Source organism: Columba livia, chromosome 19 (assembly GCF_036013475.1).
Source record: "Columba livia isolate bColLiv1 breed racing homer chromosome 19, bColLiv1.pat.W.v2, whole genome shotgun sequence".
NCBI classification, from domain to species: domain Eukaryota; kingdom Metazoa; phylum Chordata; class Aves; order Columbiformes; family Columbidae; genus Columba; species Columba livia.
In genome coordinates this window covers 7,187,391-7,200,992 of record NC_088620.1, presented here as the reverse complement: position 1 = coordinate 7,200,992, position 13,602 = coordinate 7,187,391, and the positions used below count along the sequence as shown (strand labels likewise).

Here is a 13,602-nt window from a genome sequence, read left to right as displayed (position 1 = left end):
GAATTAAAGCCCCATTATTTACCAAACTTGTGCTACATGATATTTCCCTCCTGCCATAACTTGAAGTTTCCTTATTTTCCCTTATCTGATCCATCGTCTGATACCTTCACAGGTCTGACACTGTCAATATATGAACCTTCAGGTTTTGCAACATTATTTATAAAGATGGAAGCATTTCAAGATAAAACAGCCTTTCTCCTTTCTTTTACTTCCAGATTTGCACATGGTGGCAGACTTGTTTGGATCTAATCTGTTTGTATTGCATTAAAAGGTGTATTTTAGCTTTCAAAAAGGTCTTGAGATCCAGGGTATTATTTGGAACTGGTTCCTGCAGCTGCCAGATCCTTCCAGAGGTCTGAACCATGTCATCTAGGCTGTAATTTCATGTTTCATTCCCATGAACACCTTTGGCTCCCAGGATCGCCTTCAAAGGTCAAAGGAAACTAAGCACTCTGTTGTCACATCCAAAAATAAAAATATGAATGAAAGTACAAAACAGTCCCTAGATGAAAATACAGAGACAACCCAAAACGACTCCAAGCAAACTGAAGCTTAAACCAACTGTAATTCGGAACTGAAACCAAACAACAGACCGAAATCAAACATAGACCTCAGTGCAAGTGGGGGGTTAACCCGAAATCAACCCCGCACCCCAGAAGCAGCCGCTCTCACTCGGGGGGACCCGGCAAAAACAATCGCTGGTCGAGGGGCAGGGGCTCACTTGGGACAGACCTGGGAGAAAGAATCACTCACCAGGGTGCAGGGAGGGCTCTCAGTGCCGGGAAGGCTCCTCAAACATGGCCCTGAGCTCAGGGGAGGCTCCGTCCACAGCCCCGCTGCTCCCAGGCAGAAGGAATACATGTTATTTCAGAAAGATGGACCCAATTTGAAATCACTGTATCTTCAATAGGCATCATATTATTAGCACACTTGTTTGGATGGGATGTTCGATGCAACTGGCTTTCACAGGGACGGAAATCAGGAAGAAGCCTCAGAAATATTATTAACTTTCAGGAAACTACCTATTAAAGCATGTTCTTAAAATAGATGGGTCAGAGCTTCTCTGGAACCTTGACTTTGAAACTGAGTCCATCTTTTTGAAATACACTGTATCTCAATCTCAGTACTTAGATCTGGTGAGTGAAGCAGTAGCAGGTGGTACTGGACCCACTGGACCCTGGGTGAGCTAAAAGAGATGGGAATCATCACAAGTGCTGCAATAAGGTTGGACCTTGTAAATCCAGCTAAAAGCACTGCGGAGGTGAGTGTGATTTTAGGCTTATTCACCCTGTAATAGCACTGACATGCTCATGTGCTCACACGTCTCCCTGACCCCCACAGAGCAGAAGGGAAGGCTGCGTTCCGTAACAAAGCAGTGGCCTCGACTCTTTGAAGGGAGCAAGCATCCGTGCCTCTTCTTTTTACCTGTTGGCTGAGCACAGAACAAGCAGGAACAAGAGAAATGCAGACGGAGTGGAACATTGTGCATATAGGTAGTTAAAAAAAAATTACTTGGTGGTACAACCTGAAGTCTTGCAAGTCATTTGTTACACCTTTAGTTCCTAAGTGAATCAAGAGGAAAAAATAGTCCTATGTTCTTATCCTCTGGTATCGTGGTAGCGCTCAGCCACTCAACTGCAGGAGCTAATCTCTTTCATACAGAGCCAAAATAATGCAAGTGATAATGTTTTTTTCCATGAATAACCAACAGGTCGATGTACCCAAGCACACAAAACAACAGCAGCAATTATGGCCCCTTCTTCATGATTCACGGCAGGAACTTTTAAGTGCTGCTAAAGCAAGCTTTTGACACCCTCTCGCCATTCAGTTCCCACACATATACCTCCTAGAATTCCAATTTAAGATTAAATGTAAAATGTGTAATTACATGGCTAAAAAATTCCCGTCCTCTGCAATAAACACCAGTCAGCTCCGGGTCCTCACTGGGTGTACCTTTTCTGTAATTGCTGCTGTAGCTCTTCTGCCTTTATTTTGGGATAGGCTTTATGATCCTTTAAATAGATACTTTTCCTTTATCCCTATGTGCTAATAATAGGCATCACATTATTAGCACACCTGTTTGGATGGGACGTTCAATGAAACTGGCGTTCACAGGGACAGAAATCCAGAAGAAGCCTCAGAAATATTATTAACTTTCAGGAAACTACCTATTAAAGCATTTTCTTAAAATAGATGGGTCAGAGCTTCACTGGAACCTTGGCTTGTAACACAGAAGTTAAGCCCTGTATTTTAAATCCAGCTTAATCTTTTGCAAAAATGTGCCACTTTGCAAGATTTCTGTACAGAACCAACTGTTTAATTTTTGTTGCAAATCAGGTGAAAATCAGAACAGAAACGTCAAGTTTTCCTGGAGAAATCACATATAAGAAAACTCTGAATTTTAGGCAGGTTTACCCCTGGCCTCAGATGTCACCAAGCCACCCGCACAGTCACCTGCTGTCTCCCACCATCCATTCCTCTCCTACCCACATCAGTGCTGGTTGCACATTTTGGGGGTTAAACTAATCCCTTTCAAGTTTACTTAAAAGACTCCCATTGAGTTCAAATAGGTATCAGCTCAGGCTCCACTGACTCCTGCTGTCACCCAGGCAATCACTCAGCAGGGATGAAGGGAGCTGAGCCTTGTACATCTGGTTTATAACTCTCCAAGGGACAGGGAGAGCAATTACACAGAGTCCGGCCTGGGCAGTGAACCCACTACAAAGTGCTTGGGTCTGGATATCCTCAAACAATTGCTCCTGTGCTGTTAAATATACACCTTCCCTACTGCCCAAGGTAGACAGGGATGTGGATTTTGCCTCTCCAGCACGCTCTGTCTGACAGTTTGTCAGCTCCAGAGCACGTTCACTGGAGCGGCCCATGTAATTATAAAGGGAGGGTAATTGAAATAAGGAGAAAGTAACACTTGAAAAGGAAGCAAATGATTCAGAACATGCAGAGTCATCCACCCACATCAGTAGGGTCAGGAGGTCTATCAAGCTTGGAGGCAGAAATGCTTTTGTCTGGAAGGAAAGAAAAAGGAGCCCTAATAGGATGTATTTCTAATCTTGCATACTGGAACTGCTTGGTTTTTTTCTTAAAGCAATCCCTCTCACTTTGCAAGATGAGAAGCAAGGAATCTATTTGAAAGAGGAACAACCTTCATCAGCAATTGAGAACCAACGTTGGACAACATGCAAGGGACTGGGAAAGGGGGTCTGGTGCAAATCACCTCAAACAGCCCTGCCTCTGGATTTAAATAGGAACTTAATCCCAGTCTTTCTCCCTCCAACCTTGTAAAGCCTGGTCAAGAAGATATACTTACTTCTCTCTCAATCCTAACTAGCAAGAATTTAAAATGAAACCTATTCCTTCAGGATTTGCAAGCCAGGTGTTTCATCTCCAGTGCTTTGATTTCTGGCCCTGGTCTGCAGACTAAGCAAGAGCCTCCGAAGCTGTAAATTGACATTGCTCCATTGACTTCAGCAGAGCTAAAAGCATTCACACTTGCAGATGATCTGGTCCACTGTTTTATATACCCATTTTTTCCCCTCAATTGCTTTGTAATCACACTCATGCCAAAAATATTTTAGTCTCCCAGTCTATCTTTGTAAATTTTGAGAGCACCAACTCTCCTCCATTTTACACATTTCAAGCACAGGGTCAGAAACTGTAGAGAAGCAGGTTATACAGAGGAATCTGCGGCAATGCCACAAAGAAGGAGAGACCTTCCAGGTCCTAGTGGGCATGTGCTTCACAAACACTGGTATATTCTCATGCTTATTTGAGAAACAGCTTAAATTTATATTTACATTTGATGAACCTTCTAATGTTCATCTGTTATTAGCTGCAGATTTAACCAGAAGAACCAGTTATGACTCTGATTTACTTCGTTTTGACTCTAGGAGTGAATCCAGGCTTCCCAGAACACAGAGAAAAAGCTTTCACAACTGAAGTAAAAGCCTCTGAAATAGAAATGTCTCTTAAGAGACAAATCTATAGCATGTAAACTGTGGATTAGAAATAATCTTCTCTCTGATTTTTAATGGCTTAGTTCAGACATTTCATTCCAAACATAGGCTTCCCAGGCAACATTGGATGAATAGGATCAGTGTGTATGCTTACCTGTAAATTATGCTCTCCTCTCTCTTTAGGGGAATCTTCACATAGATCAGTTTCCTATTACAAACAAATACAGAACCTGTTAGAAAATATTTTTCTGAGATGCTGCTTCTAGAAGGCACCAACTCAAGGAAGTGTTAGCAAGTATTTGTAATGCTTTGTAAAGGATTTTATGCATTCCAGAAGTCTCCTAGTTTTCCAGTCACACCTTTTCATAGTCTGATAGTTTTCACTTTTAAAAAGATCTCATATTCTAGTAACATTTTTTTCTTTTCCTCACTTCAGCAATTTTAAATACATCTTGTCACAGCCCAAATATTTCCACCATTTTACTTCTTCAGCAGTTTGACAGATCTGTTGGGAATTTCTCCCCTGAAGTTAGATTATTTGTCCTAGGAATGAGAAAGAGAAGTAGAATGCACCTTTAAACAAAGTTATTTTCCTGGTTCATGAAGGCTCAGTATACTGAAGTACTTTAAGCTTTATTTCTAACCACACATCTAAGACTAGCCTTACACCATATTAACAGTATCAAAACCACTACAGAAAACAGCTAATGCACATTTACTATTATGTTTCTTGATAGCATTACTTATACCCTAGACTACAAGAATTACTAACCTAGTTTTCAAATAATAACCTGCCTAGAATACCATTATAGAACTTTCCACTAGCAAATGCTAATAATAGCCTATATAAACTGCCTACACAAGAGATCACCTAACGAGGATGGATAACTACTTTCCACCCTGCATCAATTGCAAGGAGCGAGCCTGACCTCCCACCAGCCATGCACTGCTCCCAATAAGGAAAACAGCTGCTCCCAGTAAGGAAAACAGCTGCTCCCAGTAAGGAAAACTGCTGCTCCCAGTAAGGAAAACAGCTGCCCCTTGTTGATGCATTTTTGGGGGGCAGCAACTCCCAGCAGACACCTCGTTGTCAGCCCTTTAAATTCCGGTGGGATGGGCAGCATTCTCACATAAAGTCTTTATGCTGAAGGGGTAGGGAGTAGCTGTGTCCTTTGTCTGTTCTTTTTGATTTAGTGTTTGTTAATTTTTTTTTGTTTTGGGGGTCTGTTTTCTACAAACGGTGGATTTTTAAGGCCTTGTTAAAGCTGTTTTTGTATCATTTAGGGCAGATGAGGCTTGTTGTTATTAATTTTATTTTTCTTTTGCTAAATCATCTGTTTTCTTTCTCAGGTTTTAGCCTGGAAATATTAAGTGCTTAGTATAGGCTTTGCATTTTAAGGCCATTAAAAATAAGGGATTCCATAGAAGAAGATGCTTGGCAGCCAGGAGAAGCAGCTCATGTTTCTTCTTATTTTTTTTTATCTTAAGTGAAGAGTGTAGGGCATATAGTAAGATGAACAGAGATTTGTTACTGTCTCAATAGATAACTCCTTTAAACAGTGATGTTAGACTAAGTACTTTACTAGTCTTTGTTCTGAGCCCATCACTAGTTTTTCTTAGAATTCAGGATACTTTTAGTAACTGCTACCTGTTCCTTGGGTTCCTTATCTGTGGACTGTTAGCACTTCCCAAAATGCAGCTGCTCCTCCCCCCCAGTCTGCTTCCGGATAGAAATGTAGGTGTATGACTCCAGAGATGTGCATCAGTGCTGTGGTTTATTTATTTTCTGGGGCTCTTTGAGAAGGGTCAAGACTGTTTTGAGGTAGTTGGCACACTATGTCCCTACCCCAAAACCTGATGTTTAAGAAAACCCTTTCAAAACAGTCATGAAGAGAGGAGGCGGCTGTGGCACAATCTAGCCAAATTATATTGATAATATGTAGTAATTATATAGCACTTCACATGATCAGAGCACTTTACAAACATTAACTAATTTACAGCATTTACTGAAAACAGATGTGCTTTTTTTTCTGGGAAAAGAGGGAAGCACTGGCGGTGCTGGCAGGAGGGAGCAGTGGTCAGGCTGTAGTCTCCAATTTGAGAAGAAGCTGGAGGGTGGTGCAGGGCTCCATGGAGGGACCTGCAAGAGGTCTTGCAACTGCTTGCACCTGCAGCTAAACCGTGTGAAAAGGGAAGTACCTTCCTCTATTGCAGCTTCTGAATCTGAAGGGTGACCTTAATTTTTCAGATGATGCTTTAATGTCCAAGAAGAGCATGGGCTGCAGGTGAAGGCCAGGGAAACTGCTCTGATGTTGTGATCACCAACCTCTGATAATGGCTGGAGGAAGATGAGCTGATGGTGGCAGCGAGCTGTGGAGCAACAAAACAGGTATGATTGCCTTGGTAGACCTGAAGCTGTATTCTGACTCCTGAGCCTTGCTTTTTGTTCTTGGCTTTATGTTTAAACATCCTCTCTGTATCTGACTAGCCTGAGTGCTTGTAACAGCACCAGTTCATCTCCCATGGTACCCTGTATCAAGTGCCATTAAGCAGTATGCAGCTATAAATTGTATTGTGGTAGATGTCCTTTAGAGGCACAATAAGGATGCAATTTGACCCTTTGTGATGTTTGGTCACCAAAATAAGCAGCTTCTAAGGTGAATATAGAAGCTTCTTAGAAGGTACTGGAAGAAAAGTGCCTGTAAGACAGGGGTGTGAGGGTGCAAATACTTGTTCCTGTAATAATTTCCTTTTGCCCTTCTTGTGATCAGCCACTGTTTCTTTGCCTCCTACTTTCTTTGCAGGGTAATTAAAAGAAAAAAAAAATGTTTACTTGGCTAAGTATTTTTGCTATCAATACCGTACATATTAACCTTATAAATTAGCCTTTTATGTGGTACTGTATCAAAAGGCTCTTGAAGTCCAACTGAATTATGGTTTACTTCTTCACCCTGTCCCTTGTCATTGTCACTGCCTCAAAGAAATTAATCAAGTTTGTTAGGCATGATCTCCCTTTAGTAAATCCAGGATGACTCTCCAAACAGTCTGTACTTGCCAAGCATGCTCTGATATTGTCCCTGAGCGGTGAATGTAGGCTTCTGCACAAATATAGAGATTATAAAGCTGTGCTCGAGTGATGGAGGGTTCAATGTGGTTTATGGGATTGCAAAGCAAGATCTGGCTGAGGATGAGGGGTGTATTGGGGTAGGAGGGGAATCCTTGTAACACCATAGGTGTGGATTAAAGAGCATAAAAGATGGTCAGAAAAAAAGCTGGGGGATGCTTCAGCAATGTTGCAGCCTGGTATTAAATTTTGACCTGGGGGATGATTTAGTGGTGGTGCAGCCTGGTTTGAATGAAGAGAACAGAGGGGGAAAATGTGAGATTTGGTGCTCCAGGGTTGGGCTGTGCCACAGAGCACTGGAGGGAGGTGGCGGAGCCAGAGGATTTCTGCAGTGCCGCAGTGAAAAGCTGAAGCCTTGAGCAGAGCTGTGGAGACCAGGGAGGCTGTGGAGCTGCTGCAGCAGAGCAGTGTGGGCTGTGATGCTGCAGCAGGAAAAGAGCTGGGAAATGGGGTTTCTGGTAATGCTGCAGTGCAGAGGAGTTGTGCAGAGCCGGGGGAGGGAATGCAGGGAGTTGTGTGCAGTGATGTGGTGCAGAGCAAGGAAGAGGGAAAGCTGTGCTGCAGATCCTAGAGCCCAGGTAGGATTCGGGGAAGGAGCAAGGACTGTCGGGATGTTGTGATGCAACAGCGCTGGGCGTTCGCTTGCCTCTACTGTTCACAGCAGGAGGGAGGCAACATTCTTCAGGGCAGGCTCAAAAATAATCCATTTTATAAACTGCTTTTTTTATTTTTGAGTCTTTTGATATTTTTTTCCAAGCTTTTTGTTCTCCCTGAGAAGGTGGAATTTGATTTGACAGGTGATTCTTGTGTCATCAGATGACTCCAGGAGCTGGGGCTTTAGGAAAAAGATCAATGAGGGGATCTGCAGACCTGAGCTTAGGAAACAGTCACTGTGACAGCAGGAGCAGAACTGTGGTCATTTGACATTTGAGTGACTGCTTTCTTTTAATCTGTTTTCACATGCATTGCATGTTTTGCTCAAGGAGCTCATATTTTGCTTAAAGTTCATTCCACTCAGTCTCGCATAAGATTCTTCTGTCTTAGTGTGCTGATATAATGGATTTACTGTACAAGGAAATGCACACAGTTTTGCTACAGCAATACATGAGGCCCATATCAAGCAGATTCTTTTTCCAATTAGATATGTATTTGTTTTGCTTGTTATGTGTCTGCTGGTGCTAGTAATGCTTGTGAGGAACTCCAGCAGAACTTGCAGTAAACCTACTTGAAGTCAGGAGAATGTAATTATTGTTTTTCCACTTGCTTTCCTTTCAAGTCTATACCATTTGGTTGGGGTTTTTTTGTTTTGTTTTGGGTTTTTTTCTGCATTAAAGACTAATGGGTTACAACTTCCAGTTTAGGAGAGGAAGGTTGTACTTGAGGGACAAGAACAGAAGAAGCACAAAAGTGTTGGTTCCCCTCCTATGGCACTTCTCACAAATCAAGAAATTCACTGGACAAAATAAATGCTGAGGCTTGGAAGTTACATTTCACTTTAAACTTCAAAGAGAAATGAGGAGTGTGTTTAAAAAATATGGCATGAGAGATCAGTGTGAGGATCTCTAGTTGTGTGGTGGGCAGGAGCTCTGCTTAGGATGCAGAAAGACAAGAGCTGGTGGAGCTGGGATTGTGGGCATCACATCCAGAGTGGCAGGTGAATCCATAGCACTGAAAGGACCGTGTTCTTATCCATGTGTACCAACAGATGTTAACCCATCCCAGCCTGCACTTGGAATACCCTGCAAAACTTTCAGGGGGAGTGCCTAGGTGTCCTCAACACATTTCTGGAAGTGAAAGGGCATTTTCCTTAATTAATTCTTTAAGTTCTAGTTTACAGTATGCTCATGGCTGAGGTTCCTTCATCAGGAATCAATTCAGGTGTAACTCAAATATTCTCAGAAACAAACCTACATGTTGCCTGAGAGCAGGTCTACACAACCAGCTGGGAAAAATGCTGTTATTTGCTATCACCTCCTTGACATTACTGCTGGAAGTGTTATTACTCCCCAGTACAAGGTCCTTGATTGCCAAAGAGGGACTTTTTCAACAGGTTGTAGTGTCAATCACTGTCATCTTACTCAGCCCCTCCTGAAAGGAGAGCACAATGCGAGAGGAAATGTGTAGCTGATTATCTGGTTGGATCTGGAAAAAACAGGGAGGTTGATCTCTCCCTTTGGTTGATTATTCACTGTTTCAATGTTACCTGGGTCTTTCCCCTGCTCAGCTGCCTGCCTTTTCTTATTTTTTCCTCACCAGGATTAGCAGATAAGAAGATGGAGTGCTTAGTGAAAAGTGAGAGGTTTTGTTAGTAGATCTGTTCATCTATCAAAGTCCAGACTGCAGCCTTTTGTAAATTGACTCTGTTACTTTTGTTCTTTCATAAATTACTTTAAAAAATAGAGACAAAAGGCTGCCAACTGTGTTACTTCCTGGAAAGATCTGTCTTCTGCTTAATATACAACTCTTGAGAGACATTTAAAAGTGAGATGCAGCCATGTGTGAATGCCTGTATATATACTGAAGTGCCATATCACGCTGAAGGATTTCAACATCCCACAGGGTGACTTTGCAGATTCCATTTTTCCCAAAAGAAGCCTGTTTCAGGCATGAAGAGGCATCTGTGGTCAGCCTTTCAGAGCCAAGGCCATCATCCAGGGTGATATTGGTACCCAAATTGACTGTCTCTTCCCAGCTGTTTCAGCCTGGTTGGGCACAGGACATGTGCAAATGCATTGCCACATCTACAGCCCCTTCTTTAGAGTTGTGTTTTGTGGACTTTGCTATAAAGAACAAGATTCTTAATTCCTATTCATATTTATCTATTGGCATTTCCTAGGTCTTAGGAGCTCTGCAGAAGAAAAGTTGCCCATTCTTGTATTTCTAAGCACACGCATGTCTCTGCAAAGTCCTGTTGCAATGGACAGTTGTATGAAAAATGCTCGTGGTTATGGCACTTTGTGTTTGCCATACTTTGGGTCATTTAGCAAGTGTGATGGCAGGAAATTCAGCCTGTAGTTCATGTGGCAAACCCAGAGGCAGCTGTTGAATGGAGCATGAGAAGTCTCGTGGTTCATTGATAAAAATCGCATTGCCTGCATGTTCATGTGAACCACTCTAACCTCCAAAATATGACTCAAACTTGTAGTATCTTTTCACAGGAATGTGTTTTCCTGATATTTCCTCTCTGCCTTTCCTCCCTAGTAAGTCACCGCTGCTGTCAAAGCATCCACAGGGAAATCAGAGTATTGAATAGCTCATCCCTTTTCTGAAACAGGTGATGATTCATATCTTCTTTAAACATGACTTATTTTTGTCGGGAATTTGAGGTTTTAACTTCAAGTCACTATTTCTGTTTTGCCTTTTTTCTGCCAGAGAAGTTCTTTCACACCTGATATTTTCCTATTATGAATCTTCATTCACTGTCATGGCATCACCTCTTAATCTTTTAGGCTTAACATATTAAGTGTCTTTAGCTGCTATGAAAATAGTCCTTTAAGTGAGCACTATGACCCCTCTGTGCCTTCTCTGTTTGCTGCTGGGCATTAACATGATGCTGGAATGTGTCAGTTGCAAAGCATCAGGCATCTCTGATACAAGACTGAGAACCTCTGAGGGCAGGGGTGAAGCAAAACTAAAGGTCAAGCCAGTGTATTTTAAATTATTGATTTCTGATGACACGTGGACTATAGGAAACCACTAACTAGAGTGAAGCAGAAGTGAGTATTCTTGGTGCAAGCAAACACTTAACACTTCTGTAGTGTCTGGCAGGACTGGTCCTAGGACACCAGTTTGGACTCTTGCTGTGCATGAGAGCAGTGCCCTCAGTTGGGATACTGGTAGATGTTAATTCAGAAACTCTTGAAAATTTGAAGGATGTGAACAGGCACAGATGATCTAGCGCTTCAGCCCCTTTTCCCAGGCAGTGGTGAAAGGATCTGGCCAAGTTTGATTTTTATTGCGTTGCCTGTGGGAGGCACAGCCCTGCTCAGCTGCAGAAAGGAGACAGCATGGGACTCAGAATTTGTTCTGATTTGGGATTGCAGGGCAGAAAGAATAAAATGAGCAAAAGGATATAAAATATCAAAGGTGGCCAAATGAGTGGAAATGAGTCAATAAAAAGCAACAAATGGGAAAAGAAAATTCAAGACAGCATCTTTTTGCCTGCAGGTTAATAACTTGAGAGAACTGAGTGTTTGTTTCGTCAACTCTGCTTTCATTAGAAACCCCTGTTTGCGAGAGAACAAAATAAAAATTAAATCTGCAATAGATGTACAAGAAAATATTGACATTCAAGCTGACTGGAGAGCTGGCAACTGTTTGACACCCAGCTCCTGCGGACTGTACTTGTGAACATTAACAGCCTAAGGTTTTCCTCTTTGTAGAATAGTTTTATCCTTCAAAGCTGGCCTGTGTGCTTGGAGTCGGGTCCCTCTGCCATCACTTGGTGAGATTGGTCCCCTCAATCACCCGCTGCCACTTCACCCCATCGCCTCTGAGGAGTGACGTCTGCCCAGGATGAATTTTGTCACAAATCTTGATTGTATTTTATGCTCCAGTGCATTCTGTTTACAAGGGCAAAAAACCTCCTCTCTTGGCACTTTACGCCAGGCAACTTTCCCTTACACAAATGTTTTTTCCAACAGGAATAAACAGATGCAGAGCCAAAGTTGTTTTCTATGCAAGAGTCTCTGGAACACAAGTAAACATATTTTTTGCCTCACTATTTGACCAGCCCAGGGTGACAGACTAGCAGAACTGTGAAAATGTTTGTCAGACTGTTTTGCAGAATATTTCCTTTCACTAAGCATTGAAAAAAATTGTAAAGGTGAGCACCAGAGTGAGGAATTCATCTGCGTTACCAATGAGGAAGATTCATACTTATTTCTAGTTGTCATGAAGTTTGCAAAGTTGCTTATGTCTGCTTTGGTTTCATTGTCAGATGACTTAGTTCCAGTTGAGCTCTTCCATTTAAGCTGTTAAACAAATGAAAAGCAAAATTGTCACTTTTAAATAGAGTCTGCACATAATCATATTTTGAAATGGTCCTCTGTGGTAGGAGCAGAAGTTGTGTGCATTATAATATTGAATTTTAAATAATATATTACACAAAATAGCTTCCAATTTGATTTGAGGGGGGGATATATTTTCATGAATTATTGAGTATTTGATTATTGTAGAAAGCCTTTGCTGTTATGCACTGAAACTGTCACTCTCCCAGGCCTATGATATATGAGTTTGGTTATCAATATTTAAAGTTACGGTCAGCCTGTGTGCGTGGCTGCTGATACTGGAGACACAGACTAATCAGTAGTAATGTATATGTGCCTCCTGTCTCTTGTTTGCCAGGCAGAGCTGGAGCAAATTGAGTGTCGAAGATTCCCAAGTGATTTGTCGGCTGGTTTGTCATTCTCAGCAGAAGCCCCTTTGACACCGCTGCATAGAAATAAGGTGAAGAAAAGTTTGCTTCGCTCTCGCAAGCGAGGGTGTGTGAGGCTCAGCAGGCAGAAGATATGGGGCTTTTTCTTTTTCTTCTGTGGTGATAAGGGCCAGACTGAGTAGCAGTTTACAGATATGAGTATTTAATGTAAAAAAGAGAAATGGGCAAACATTGAAGGAGTCTGTGACTGGGGAGTGAAAATTACCAGTATCTACCAAACTGTTTGGGGTAGTTGCATATGAGCACAAGCCTCTTGGAGAATTGTTAACCTCAGACACACCTTGGAGACTTATGTACAAGTAGGATATGGGCTGGGACTTCTTTGGCCCTTGTAAAAAAAACCCATATCTTTATGTGGAGAAGCAGCCTGTGTGCCCAGGCCGTGCACTTTTAGTGTGCCCAGGCCGTGCACTTTTAGTGTGCCCAGGCCGTGCACTTTTAGTGTGCCCACATGCAGTGTGTTGTGTGAAAGCGATCACCAGTAGAAATGCAATGCACTTTTAAAGCATTATGCAAAGCAAAGATTACGCAGAAATGAAGAAGTTATTAATCTGTTGCTTAAAACGCAGGAAAGCAGATCTCAGTGCGGAGTGACCTCTGTCTCTTGTTCTGGATGCTGTGGAAATGAAGATGTTTGCACACAGGTTAATTAGAGCAGGCCCAAACTGACAGGACCTGGTGGGACTGCTGCAGGGTAAATTTGCACCCACAAGTTTGAGGTGTTGTGCTGTGATTGCAGACATGAGAGAGTCAAAATAAAAGAAGCACTGTTGCAGCTAATGTGCTGACTTGTACTTGTCTAATTGAGGCTGGATGTGCCAGTGGGTAACAACAAAGCAGATGACAAATATTGTGCTAGCTGTCACTCTGTGGAAACCCTTTATTAATTGAGGAGCGCTGTGACTTGGCTACCTGCTTTGCAAACTGGGTATTTAGCTTTAATGCAATGATTTGGCTGAGATCAGAGGCCAGAGGAGAACCCAATAATTCAATGTTCTTGTAGCTTGTATAAGACTGGCTCATGATTTTGTTTTCAAAAAAGATTAGAGGTAGAAGGAGCTGCTACACAA

At 42.2% G+C, this 13,602-nt stretch overlaps 1 long non-coding RNA gene across 1 annotated transcript; it reads left to right on the top strand.

The window, feature by feature from the left end:
• The first annotated feature begins 5,135 nt into the window (after positions 1-5,135).
• LOC110358610 (uncharacterized) lies at positions 5,136-13,312 on the top strand. Its single transcript, XR_010467120.1, has 4 exons — positions 5,136-5,706; positions 6,220-6,360; positions 12,442-12,543; positions 13,102-13,312. It is a non-coding gene; the product is annotated as an uncharacterized LOC110358610 (long non-coding RNA).
• The last annotated feature ends 290 nt before the right edge of the window (positions 13,313-13,602 follow it).